The 12,329-nt window shown below is 53.0% G+C and overlaps 2 long non-coding RNA genes and 1 other non-coding gene across 4 annotated transcripts in view; 2 read left to right on the top strand and 1 right to left on the bottom strand.

Moving 5' to 3' along the window:
* The first annotated feature begins 869 nt into the window (after positions 1-869).
* LOC141576782 (uncharacterized) lies at positions 870-5,646 on the top strand. 2 transcript variants are annotated; one of them, XR_012505203.1, is made up of 3 exons: positions 870-2,610; positions 3,620-3,777; positions 4,166-5,646. It is a non-coding gene; the product is annotated as an uncharacterized LOC141576782 (long non-coding RNA). The 2 variants fall into 2 exon arrangements; XR_012505204.1 differs by lacking the exon at positions 4,166-5,646 and adding an exon at positions 3,919-4,123.
* LOC141576811 (U6 spliceosomal RNA) lies at positions 2,437-2,545 on the top strand. Its single transcript, XR_012505252.1, has one exon. It is a non-coding gene; the product is annotated as a U6 spliceosomal RNA (small nuclear RNA).
* An 828-nt stretch (positions 5,647-6,474) lies between the features above and the next one.
* Positions 6,475-12,329, bottom strand: part of LOC141576781 (uncharacterized) — a 48,331-nt gene continuing 42,476 nt past the window's right edge. The window contains exons 4-5 of the long non-coding RNA XR_012505202.1: positions 9,207-9,606; positions 6,475-8,188 (exon numbers count right to left, since the gene is read on the bottom strand). This is a non-coding gene — a long non-coding RNA (uncharacterized LOC141576781). The remainder of the gene's footprint in view (positions 8,189-9,206; positions 9,607-12,329) is intronic.

Genomic DNA, 12,329 nt, shown 5'->3' with positions numbered 1-12,329 from the left:
AGGAATCATGAAGTGGCCGCACTTAGGCTAAGCCAATTTTTGGCTTTATGCTTACTGCTTGCTTTTAGAACGATCAGCAAACTCGACTGACCAGACACCGCTCCCAGCTCCAGGCCCACTGTTAAAAACAGCTAAAGTTGTCGATTCTAACTGTTTGATTTGACCTTCCTCTGATCGTTCAACTTGACAATCATGTTTGGCGTCTGAGTCTTTCCCCAGGAAGGGAGTCACGGGAGGATAAGCTCAGGAGAACGACCAGCCCCCTCCCACCCCCCACCCCCCACCCCGAGTTCCTCCGTGGCGCTGGTGCCGCCGGGTGAGTCTGACCAGATAAAGAAGGTCACGGGCTGATGACCTACTAGACCACCAGGAGGTCCCATGTTATCAGACACTCATCCAGATTTAGGAGCAAGTTTCATCAGAGACCCTTGTTGATCATGAGCACCTTTTGTGCTCCCGCCTGTTGTGATTCCCTTTCATGCTCCAACCTGTTCGTCCACAGAAGCATGAAACCCCAACCCCAAGACGGGTTCACAGTTTGGAGGGCACTAGCCTGCTGTGAGTCCCCTTTGCCCAGCAAAGCAATCAAGCTGCCTCTTTTCTTCTAAACTCTAAGACCCTGTCTCTGGGTTATTTGGCTCGTCAGGGACGGGGTCGGGGAGGGCGATCTTTCGGCAACACCCGCAGAAGTTTCCCTGAGTGGCAGGAACCAGCGTGGCCCTCAGGCCTCAGCCCCGCAGGCAGGCAGGCAGGCAGGCAGGCAGGCAGGCAGGCAGGCAGGCAGGCAGGCAGAGTTGGAGCGACCGTTGGTCCCGCCCCCGCCCGCGCACCACCCCCCCCCCCCCGCCCCCGCCGCTGCTTCCGCCGCCGCCGCCGCCACCGCCGCCGCCGCCGCCTCACAGGCCTTCTCCACCGATCGGTCCCAAATCGACTGACTGTCTCCTGGAAGCGGGGGCGGGGACGTCAGGAGGATCCATTCGGCAGGGCCTCGTTCAATCGCTTCATTCAAATGCAGAAAGCTCTGTGCTCAGGTCAGAGCCTTTGACTTGGCCTCCGGCTCCTCTCTGTTGAACGGCTTTTGTTCTTTGGTTTCAATTTCCCCACCCTTAGGCCACCCCGTCCCAACTGCACGGAGGGAGGCGGGAGGGAGGGGGAGAATCTCGCCTGGTCTCAGGCCAAAGGAGTCCCCTCCTTTTCCTAATCTGGGTAAACCCCACTACACCGTTTGAGAATCATGGAAGGGCATGGAAGCAGACCTCTGACTTGATAGATTCCTCTGGGATGGGAGACTTTAAAAAAACAAAATTCTTTTTCCCCTGCTTCCAGGGAGGCAGAAAGGAGGGCCAGAGTGTTCCTCTTGCCTCGGGCAGTTCTTTGTTTGTTTCTTTCCTTCTTTTGTTAAATCATTTTTTTTTCCTTTTTTTCTTCCAGTTTTATTGAGACAGAGTTGACATACAGCAGTGTATACTTTGGGGGGGGGGGGCGGGGAGAGGAATTCGATTTTATGTATTTATTTTTGACCGGAGGTACTGGGGATTAAACCCAGGACCTTGTGCTTGCTTGCTAAGCACACACTCTACCACTGACCTATACCCTCCCCCTTGGCCAGTTGTGAAGTCCCTTTCATTCAGCATAGTCCATCGGGCACATTTTGGGGCAGCCTACTCTGGACCCCAACATTTCCCTATTCTGTAACTTCCCTGGAAGTTTTACACATTAAAAGCTGGGCTGTTGACTGTGCATGTGCGTCCATGCGTGCGTGCGTGCGTGCGTGCGTGCGTCTGAGCGTGCATGCGTGCGTGTGGTGTGGGGGCAGGAGGGAGGGAATAGTTTCCTAGAGGGCCTGCGTTTCATGGACCCAGTTTCTTAGTTCTGAGAACAGGTCTGTTCAAGGAAACAGTTGTAGTATCTCGTCTCAGGAGGCGGTGGTGTCGATGGGCTTCTGAAGCTAGGCCTAGGGAGCAAGCAGTCAGGTATCGCCTAAGAGGCACTTGTGTGGAAAACCAAAGTACAGCACAAAAGTTAATCATTGGAGCAGATGAGAAACCAGATTCAGGGCCGGGAGTAGGGGGTCAGTCTAGTAGGAGATTTCCACACATCGGGGTCATCGAAATGGCTCGAGCAGTTTGAAATGCCTCTGATGATGTCCTGGGGTGTTCGGCTCAACTCTCTGAGCGGCTCCTCCAAAAACAGGCCCTAGGATGGTTTCCACAGGAGCTGTTGTGGCCATTTCTCTGACGTTTACCTCCCGTTGTCCAGCTTCAGTCTGCAGGGCTTCAGGAGACGGAGCATTTTAGTACTCAATGATGCCAAGACAAAAGGGTGAGAGAAAATGGGAAACGTTCGTGGAGATGGTCCTAGGCAGATAGTGGAGGCAACTAGAAGACCTTCAGTCTCCGGGCCGGCTTTCAGGTTGAGACAAAAACCCTAAGGCAAGCGCTTGCTGCCACAGCACATCGACTAACACGGGAACCATCCAGAGAAGATCAGCACGGCCCCTGAACGTGGACGACACACGCACATACGTGAAGAGTTCCGTAGCTTTAGTGATGTCAGTCACCCAGAGGAAGACAGATATCCTATGCCATCACTTCTAGGTGGGATCTGAAAGTAAGTCAAGACACCCATCCATACATAAATAACTCCATTTTAAAAAGACTCCAAGGAACCTATTTACAAACCAGAAACAGACTGGACTCGCAGACATGGAAAAGAAACCGATGGTTAACACAGGGGACAGGGTAGGGTGGAGGAATGGGGGAGGGCAGAGGGATAAATCAGGAGTTTGGGATTAGCAGATATAAACCACCCTATACAAACTAGGTACACAAGTAGGTCCTACTGTCTAGCACAGGGAACTATGTTCAATAGCTTGTAATAACCTATCCTGAAAAAGTATACGTGTGTGTGTGTGTGTGTGTGTGTGTGTGTGTGTGTGTGTGTGTGTGTGTGTGAATAAGTGAATCACTATGCCGTACGTCATAAATGAACACAACATTGTAAGTCAACTATACTTCCATTGACAGAGAGTTCCTACAATAAACAGGCAGGCAGGCAGGCAGGCAGGCAGGCAGGCAGGCAGGCAGACAGACAGACACAGACACAGACACAGACACACAGACACACAGACACAGACACACAGACACACACACACACACACACACACACACACACACACACACACACACACACACACACACACACCACAGACACAGGGGAACCCTAAGGAAAACGAGTAGCACTAGTATCTCTTATCCATGCATGTCTATCCCAGTTTAATGGAAACCTAAGTTTTTGCCTCCAAGTCAATGATGCTAATAACTCTGCTGCCAAGAATAGAAAAATCCTCACGGAGGATTTCTGAATCCCAGAAGGGTCAGGGAGGGAGAAAAAGAGAAAGGGTTCCATTCTGCTGACAGAGGTATGATATTTACCATGTGGGTGTCCGCCTCTAAAAGGGAAGGAAGGGGAAAAAACAAAAGTTTATTTTCCCTTGTTGTATCTGAAAAGAAAAAAATTTAAAACTCAATCCTCTTGGAGACAAGAAGTCGTACACACCTCATGTCACTGATTCTCCTCCTCCACCTCCTCCTCCTCCTTCCTCTACTTCTTCTTCTAGTCTATATCTCCCATGGATTCTGACGACCTTGCCTGATGATGGCGGGTGATGGGGGCAGAGATCGATCCTTCTGAGAAGTAAGTTGGCAAGCGCTTTAGTGAAGCCTCGTAGGATTTACCCAGCGAAGCGAGTGCCTTCGTCCCTGGAGGCTGCGGAAAGTATGTCCCCAAGTCACATACGCATGTGTTTGTCTTTTGTTGTCGTCGTTGTTGTTGTTGTTGTTGGTGGTGGTGGTGGTGGTGGTGGTGTGTGTGTGTTTGTTTGTTTGTTTGTTTGTTTGTTTGTTTGTTTGTTTGTAGCAGTGTCCTGGCCATGCTGATGGCATCAGGCTTGCAGCGGGGGAAGGAAGGCTTCAACCCCTTTGGAAGTCATACCTACCATCCCAAGAACGTCTGGATGACCCCTACTATGTGGCAGTTGAATGGGGGCCAGTTACTGGGGTTCAGCGGGTCCAGAGAGAGGAGGTCTGAGGCCTCTGGGGACAAAACGTTTGTACGTATGTATGTATGTGTGTATGGCCAGTTGACTGTTTTTGCGGTCCTATAGGAATCTTCCTGCCCCTGTCTATTGAACAATGGGAGTCATCTTCCAAGTGCCCTGACACCAGACACCACGGTGGGTGAAGGAATGCGGGTGGGGTGGGGGTGGGTGGGGGAGGTCATCCAGGGAGCTGGGAGAAACCGAGCACGTCCGTGGGTCGGTGGGTCGGCCTGTCGGATGGTCGCCATGCTGGGTTTCCCCTAACCCAGGCCATTTGCCGAATGGACAGAACAGACTGGGGCCACGTGTGCCACCCACCCTCTTTCCGGAGGCTGTGGTCCACTGTGTTTGCATGAAAGTCAGTGAAGGAGGCATCTCCTTGGGACTCGGTTCTGTCCCTTTCACGAGAGCCTCCACTTTGGATGACAGCCAGCCAGCCAGCCAGCCCTCGATGCCAGGGCAGTAGACGACTGCCAGGAATATCCCATCCTTTCTGGAACCCTGAGTGTACCCACCTGTACAGACACAAGGCTGAAGAATACATGACGTTCCTTCCTAGTTGACAGCACTCCCCATGTCACTGAAACAGTGTCCAGTACGCTGACGTCATCTCCTCCCTCTCCCACACCCCCGCACGCGCACAAACACGCGCGCGCGCGCGCACACACACACACACACACACACACACACACACACACTCTGTCTGTCTGTCTGTCTGTCTGTCTGTCTGTCTTCTAAGGATGGAGAAGAGTTTGCTGAGCTATTTCGGGTGCCCTCTCATCCTAGTTCCTATCTCCAAGTTGGTTCAAAGTCCAAAAGGCGGTCAAGCACTTAATCAGATAGGTCCCTCGTAAAGAATGCCTCCCACATCACGACGACAGGCTTCTTAGGCCAGCCGAGAAGCTCCTTCAGTTCTGCGCCCATCTTGGCTCTAAGTTGATATCAGTCTGTTACGGAAATGACAGGCCAGCCAAGAAACAAGCACCACTCGGAGGGTTGGAGTACTCAGATTTATTACGCCGGCGGGCTCAGAGGGGCTTCTGCTCCGAAGCTCTGAGCACCTCCAAGACGTGCACATGAGGTTTCATAGGGTTAATTACAAATATGGGTCTATTCGCCAATAAGGCTCAAACAACAAAAAGCAAAGGATCAGTACACTGGAGCTTATCAATTTGGAACAGATCACGTTACTGACACTTGTTGAGCTTGGATTTACGAGTTAGCTTGTTAGCCCAGTAAACTGACACTAAACTTCAGATTTACGAGTTAGCCCAGCAGAACTTAGATCAGTAAACGGACACTTATCACACTTAGATTTGTGACTTTAGCTTGTTAGCCCAGCTGGGCTTTTCCTTTACAAGTCCTCCAGGATCCAAGAAAGCCACGTTGGAAAACAAGTGGTGATTCTGATGGGACAGGAGATCAGTCATTTGGGGGCGAAGGGTGGGGTAGGGAGACATACCAGCCAGTCTGTCTGTTTTCACCCAGTGTGGGAGCCGTCCCAAAGAGATAACTCGAGAAGAGAGAAACAGGGAGTTGACAAAGAACACGTGCAGTGGCGTGCCCTCCCCCCCACCCCAGGAGAAGGCCAAGCCAGAAGTCCCTCCGGATGGCGGGCTCCGGACTCCGGCTTCCAGGGGAAGCGATTTTTTTTTCCTCCCCATTTCAGGCCCGGAAGAAGAGGGAGAGGCAGAGTGTCCTTCTCGGGCATCCGCTGTTTCTGAAGCACGCTTGTTGCCAAAAGTTCGGCCCCCGTCCCCGACGAGCCCAAGAATCCAGAGACAAGGTCTTGGAGCTTAGAAGCAAAGAGGCCATTTTATCGCTCTGCCGGGCAAAGGGGATTCACAGCAGGCTAGCGTCTTCAAAACTGTGTACCCACCTTGGGGATGGAGTGGGTGGGGTGGTTCTAGAGCCATAGCTCAAACAATCGGGCATCGATCACCATCCACAGAATCGTTTTCTCATCAGAAGACTCAGAATGGTGTCACGATGCCTCCAGGTGACCCATTCTATAGAGGCTGGTGGTTAGATCTCGTTATCTCATAAGCACTCAAGGTGTGGCCTTCTTGGTCACTCAGGCTATTTTGTCAGGTCACTAGTCCCGTGACCGACCTTCTCCTCGGAGAAAGACTCAGAGACCCAGCATGATGATGACTTTCAATGAGTGAAATACAGTAGAAACAGTAAGATCGATAGCTTCCAGTTTCAACAACAGGCCTGGAACCGTGAGCAGCAACCAGTCAGTCAGGACAGTTGACCGTTTTCAGGGCGAGCATAAGAAACCGAATGACACCCCCCCCCCCCAGCAAATGAATGAATGAATGACCTAATGATCCTCCCCTCCCCCCCCCGCCAAAAAAAGAAGAAGCAATCCGTTAGCCTAATTCCGGCCATTTTATTCATCCTCCTTCACCCTGAAGCCCCAGTCACCCACGTGCCACAGTGGTCTGTTTTCTGGTTTCCTCCACCACCCCACCCCCCACCAACCACCACCCCGCCAACATCCCCCTATGCCCAACCACCGCCCCAAGTGTGGGACTGGACGGGGGTGCAGGGGGGCTGAGGGGGCGGCAATGGCGGCTTGAGGTGAGGGTGGGGAGTGTTCCGCCCAGATCGTATAGGAAGCTCAAACACAGCTGCAGTACGAGACAAGATGGTAGATTTCTGTGGGTCCTCCCTCCTCTTAAAATCCTTCCTAAGGAGGAGACAGACAGAAAGAGAAACATCACCCTCACTCCCAACGCCTCCTGCGCCCTCGATGCGCCCCAAAACAACAACAAGAAAAACAAAAACAAACACGACCACAAATAAGTCGCTATCCCTGGGGAAGAAGGATTCGATGGCATGGGGATATCATTCTAAAATTCATTCCCTCTTCATCACATTTCATGGAAACCGATTGCAATCTATGAGGCCCTGTGAAGGTAGGGGTTGGGGGGGTAGGGAGGAGGGAGGGAAGTGAAGGGGGGAGAGAGAGAGAGAGAGAGAGAGAGAGAGAGAGAGAGAGCAGAGGAGAGGAGGGATAAAAGGGGAGAGGACAGGAAAGGAGAGGAGGGAAAAGAGGGGAGGGGAGGGGAAATGAGAAGAGGCGAGGGGAGAGGAGAAGAGGGAGAGGAGAGGAGTGGAGGGGAGAAGAGAGGAGTGGAGGGGTGAGGGGGAAGGGGGGAGAACAGGGAAGAGGAGAGGAGGGGAGAGGAGAGGAAAGAGAGACAAGGGAGACAGACAGACACGCATGCGCGCGCGCGCGCACACACACACACACACACAGAATAGCGAAATGGAGAGAGAGGCAGAGAGAGAGAGAGAGACAGACAGACAGACAGACAGACACGGATCTAGGTCAGGGACACTACACATGGGTATTCTTCTGAGTGATTTTATGTGTTTTCTCAATCGCCACCTCTATGGAGATAAAAATCGCTCCCATAAGATGAAGGGAGTCCTTCTGCCACGGCCCGCGGCCCCGCCCACCAGCACCGCTTGTGTTTGTCAGGGATTCCAAGCCAAAGCACGTGGAGGAGCGGGAGAGCTTCCTGGCAGCCCAAGGAGGAGGAAAGTCCGGCAGCATGAGAGAGGTGGTTGGCACGGGGAAGCTGGAGGCCGGCTGACGAGAAGATGGGTGAGGGGGCAGGGAGGAGGGTTTCCCAAGTTGGAGAGCCAAGACGAGGGAGGGGAGCTGTCGGTGGCTGCGTTCTGACCCCGACCCCAACCCTGACTGGAGCGGATCCCTGAAAGGAGGCGGTTCGGGCTCTCTGGCCGAGAACGCCCCTCTCTTCCTCTTTGTGCAGAAACACCTTCCGCGGACCGAGAAAGTCCATCCCGAGACCCTCGTCGGAAGAGTCCTTTCCAGACCCATCACGATCCTCCTGGGCCTAGGGGTCCAGGGGATGGGGCGGGGCCTCCATTCGATCCGTCTTCCGTCCGTCCGTCCGTCCATCCACAAGATCTTGAACATCCATGTAGGATTCTGGATGGTAGCAGTTTTCCAGGATCCTCCAAATCCTTGTAAGTCCTCTCCTGGCAGATTCGACCCCTAGGTCGTACCGCGCAGCACAGGGCACTAGATTCAGTCCCTCGGGACGAGGGTTCCTGAAAAAGACCAGGAAAAAGAAGAACAGAATCACTATGGTGTGCACCAGCCAGAAACCAGCACCACCTTGTCACTCGAACAGACTTGCAAAAGGCGGGGTAGGGAGAGAAAGTCATAGGATGGCTACCATCCCTCCCACCCCCACCCCACAAGCCAAGCCCCAGACCATCGTCATCCCTGCTCCCCCTCCCCTCCCCTTTCCTCTCCCTTCCCCCTCCCCCTCCCCCTCCCCTCCATCGACGCCCGCCTCCCGCTTGTACCCCACTCCTCTGAACCCAGCACCACCCACCCCAGCCTGGACGGGCTCGGCTCAGATCGGCTCGGCTCGGCTCAGCCCGGCCCGGCCCGGCCCGGCCCGGCCCGGCCCGTCCGTCCGGTCGACTTCTTCGCAGGGTCTAAAATAGCGCCCGGCCGACAGGCAGGTGGCACATGGCACATGGCAGGGGAGCGAGCGGGACGGTTCGGGATCTCTGGGTGGCAGGGACACGCGGCCGGACAACCTGGCGTGCGTTTCTCCGCTCGGGGGGGCCTCGACCAGAGACCGTGGTACGGGGAACGGGGACACACACACACACACACACACCACACACACCACACACACACACCACACACACCACACACAGACACACAGACACACAGACACAGACACAGACACACACACACACACACACACACACACACACACACACACACACACACAGACACACACCTTCACCCCCACCCCCAAACCTCTGACAGCTTTCGTTTGTTTTCGGCCGACCGTCCCTCGATGAGGTACGAGTGCCTTGGCTGGGGCTGGGGGGGGGGGGGTGGAGTTCCTCCCTCCACAACGACCCCACACGGGCTCTGTTCTGGTCACCCGAGTCCTCTTCCAAGTCAGACCACAGGCCTCCATCACCCGGCGCGAGCACTCGGGGAAACAGTCACCATCCTCATCGCTCCGCTCCACCTCTACACGTGAAGAACTGTTCCCAGCCCACGGCACTCCACCCCACCCCACGCCCCGATGCCACCCACCGCAGTGGAGAGAAACGAGACGAATCCACAGACGTGCATCAATCCGATGAAGAAAACGACGGCCCTATTCCAAGGAAGCATAGATATCTAGGTAGGAGATTCATCGAGTACTATGGAGGCGGTGGGAAAGGGGGGGGTTGCGGTGGGGAGGGTCTAGAGATCAGGCAGTACAGCCCATGCTTAGCATGCAAAAAATAAAGGTCCAGGGTTCAATCCCCAGCACCTACTCTTCAAAAATAACCCGAGAAGAAGCAAGACGGCGGAGTAGAAGGACGCTCGTAGCTCACCCTCTCCCACAAATACACCAAAACTCACATCGACGGACCCACTCGGCCAATCAGACCACCTGCGGAACTCCGACAGAACACCGCCCTCTTCGAAAGACAAAGACGCCCAAAATCTGGTAGGAGAAAAGGAGAAAAGAAAGAGTCAAAAGCAAAACAGTGCGGGAGGGACCGGCAGAGGAGGAATAGGGCTCGTTCGCCAAACCTCCCCCTCTCCCACGGAGAGGCCGACGGGACGGTGGGGGAGCCTCCGAGTCTCTGATCTGCCCGGAGCGCCCCTTGACCGACCGATCCAAGTGAAACGGGCACAGAGGGTCCCCGCGACACCCAGCCCGAGTCGCAGGCCGGCAGCCGGGGGCCGGGACAGGCCGCACGAGCCGGGCAGAGGACCGTGTCGGCGGCACCACGCGCCGTGGCCGGGAGGGGATACAGAGCAGAACAACCCGCCCCCCCAACCCGTCCATTACGGGGAAAGAAAGGCAAAGCAACACGGCCGGTGTGCCCTGGGGGGAGGGGCGCCGTAGCCTCCATCTCCTCAGACCCGCGGCGCCATCACCGGCCCTTCTCGCGAGAAGAGAGGCGGGGCGCAGCCACAGCCGCCATAGCCCCTGGCGCGCGGCGCGCAGCGCGCGGGCGGGGGCGGGAGCGGGGGCGGGGCCGAGACTCGAATCCGCACCCGTGGGCTCTGCAACCTCCTAGGCAGGACTGAGACTCGTTTTCAGCCTGAGGCAGATATTATATATCTGCCCCGGTACCTCAGAGAACTCGCGCCACCAAGACTAAGAAGGAGCCGAGTTTTGGAATGCAGCAGGGGCGGGGCGGTTCCACGGTCTTCCCCGAGCCCACCTACGGAGAGGAGCGCCGACCCGAGGCGGAGCACACAGCCGCACAGAGCAGCGGAGCGACCGGCGCCGGGAGAGGGCAGGCGGCCAGCCACCCTCCCTCCTTCCCGGCAGGAACGCAGCATCCGAACGCGGTGCCAGGAGGGGGCGCGATCTACTTGCCCACAGGCACCGAGGGCAGCACAGACGAGGGCGCCGACAGAGGGCCCGCGGAAAAAGCAAGCTGAGTTCACGAAACAGGGCGACGACAGAAAGACTTCTCGGTGAAACCGTTAAGAGCGCACCGTCTCCAGGAGAACACATCCTTTTTTTTTTTTTTCCTCTTTTTTTTTTTTTTTTTCGTTTCCTTTGTCTTTTTTAATCTCTTTTATATCGGTTTTACCTTCTGTTACCTTTTTAACCTTTACTTTTGAACAGTCGTATACGTTTACGGTTTTAATCCCTTTTAAATGTTTCATTTCAAGTCTTTTCATTATTATTATTTTTAAACATCCACCCCCTTCCCTTTTTCATTCTCTTGGTTTTGATCTCCTGTTACTGGTTATTCACAGGTTTCAAATATTGTTTCTCGATTTTTTTCCTCCTTTTTATTAAGGTTATTAAAAGACGTCTCAACTCGATCGCTATTCTGCTTCCACTTACTCTTCTATTCATGATTACACACCGTCTTCAAACCTTTTCTTTCTCCCGTCTTTTAAAATCCTCTGTTTTATCTTTTGTTAAAATCTGTTCTATTTCCGATTACCTTTTAAAAATTTACTTTTGAAACAATTGTATATTATTTTCTGATCTTTTCTATTTGTTTTTAAAGGCTTTTAGAAGACGTCTCAACTCAATTGCTATTCTGCTTCAACTTGCTCTTCTATTATTGATCGTACACTGTTTTCAAACCTTTTTTTCTCCATTCTTTTAACATCCTGCCCCCACCCCCCTCTCTCCCTCTCCCCCTCTGTCTCTGTCTCTGTCTCTCTCTCTCTCCCCCTATCCCCCTCTCTCTTTTAAAGTTTTATGCCTGCGTAGGCTTTCGATAAATACATAAACTCCTTAAGGACCCCAATAGATAACTGATACTCCTTAAGCCACAGTGCCAGAGAGATAGGAGCATTATGAAGAAGCAGAGGAACCACTCCCAATTAAAAGAGCCAGAGAAATTCCCTGAAAGCACGATCCATGAAATAGACGTGGATGGCCTGCTCGATCAAGATTTCCAAAAAGGAGTGATCCAAGTCCTGAAGGAACTCCAAGAGATAGTGTTGAGAGATATACTATACGTCAAAAACGAAATCGAAGCTATAAAGAAGAGTCAAGGAGAACTGGTCAACTCATTGGCTGAAATGAGAACTGGTCTAAAGGCTGTCCAAAGCAGGCTAGATCACGCAGAGGAACGAATAAGTGGCCTAGAAGGCAGGACAACAGAAAGAACCCAATCAGAACAGCTGAGAGAAAAACCAATAAAGAACAACGAAAACCATCTTAGGGACCTAAGGGACCCTCGAAAGCGTGCCCATCTACGCACAATAGGGGTTCCAGAAGGGGAAGAAAGAACCAAGGGGACCGAAAAGGTATTCGAAGAAAGCATGACTGAAAATTTCCCAAATCTAAAGAAGGAATCAGATATCCAAGTCCAGGAGGCTCAGAGGGTACCCAACAGAAAGAACTCAAACAGGCCCACACCAAGACATAGGCTAATCAAGATGGCCAGAGTCAAGGATAAAGCAATGATCCTAAATGCCTTTAGGCAAGAGAAAAACAAAGAGTGAGTTCCAAGGGAACCCCCATAAGGCTCTCAGCGGATTTCTCTACACAAACACTACAGGCCAGAAGGGAGTGGCAAGATCTATTGAAATTCTTGAATGAAAAACAAAACAAAACAAAACAAAACAAAACAAAACAAACAAAAAGAAGCAGCCTAGGATACTCTATCCAGCAAAGCTATCCTTTAGAATAGAAGGGGAGGTAAAGAACTTCACAGACAAGCAAAAACGAAAAGAGTTTAG

Source organism: Camelus bactrianus, unplaced genomic scaffold, assembly GCF_048773025.1.
Source record: "Camelus bactrianus isolate YW-2024 breed Bactrian camel unplaced genomic scaffold, ASM4877302v1 HiC_scaffold_34, whole genome shotgun sequence".
Taxonomy (NCBI): domain Eukaryota; kingdom Metazoa; phylum Chordata; class Mammalia; order Artiodactyla; family Camelidae; genus Camelus; species Camelus bactrianus.
The sequence above is the reverse complement of the archived record's forward strand: the minus strand, read 5'-3'. Positions and strand labels throughout refer to the sequence as shown.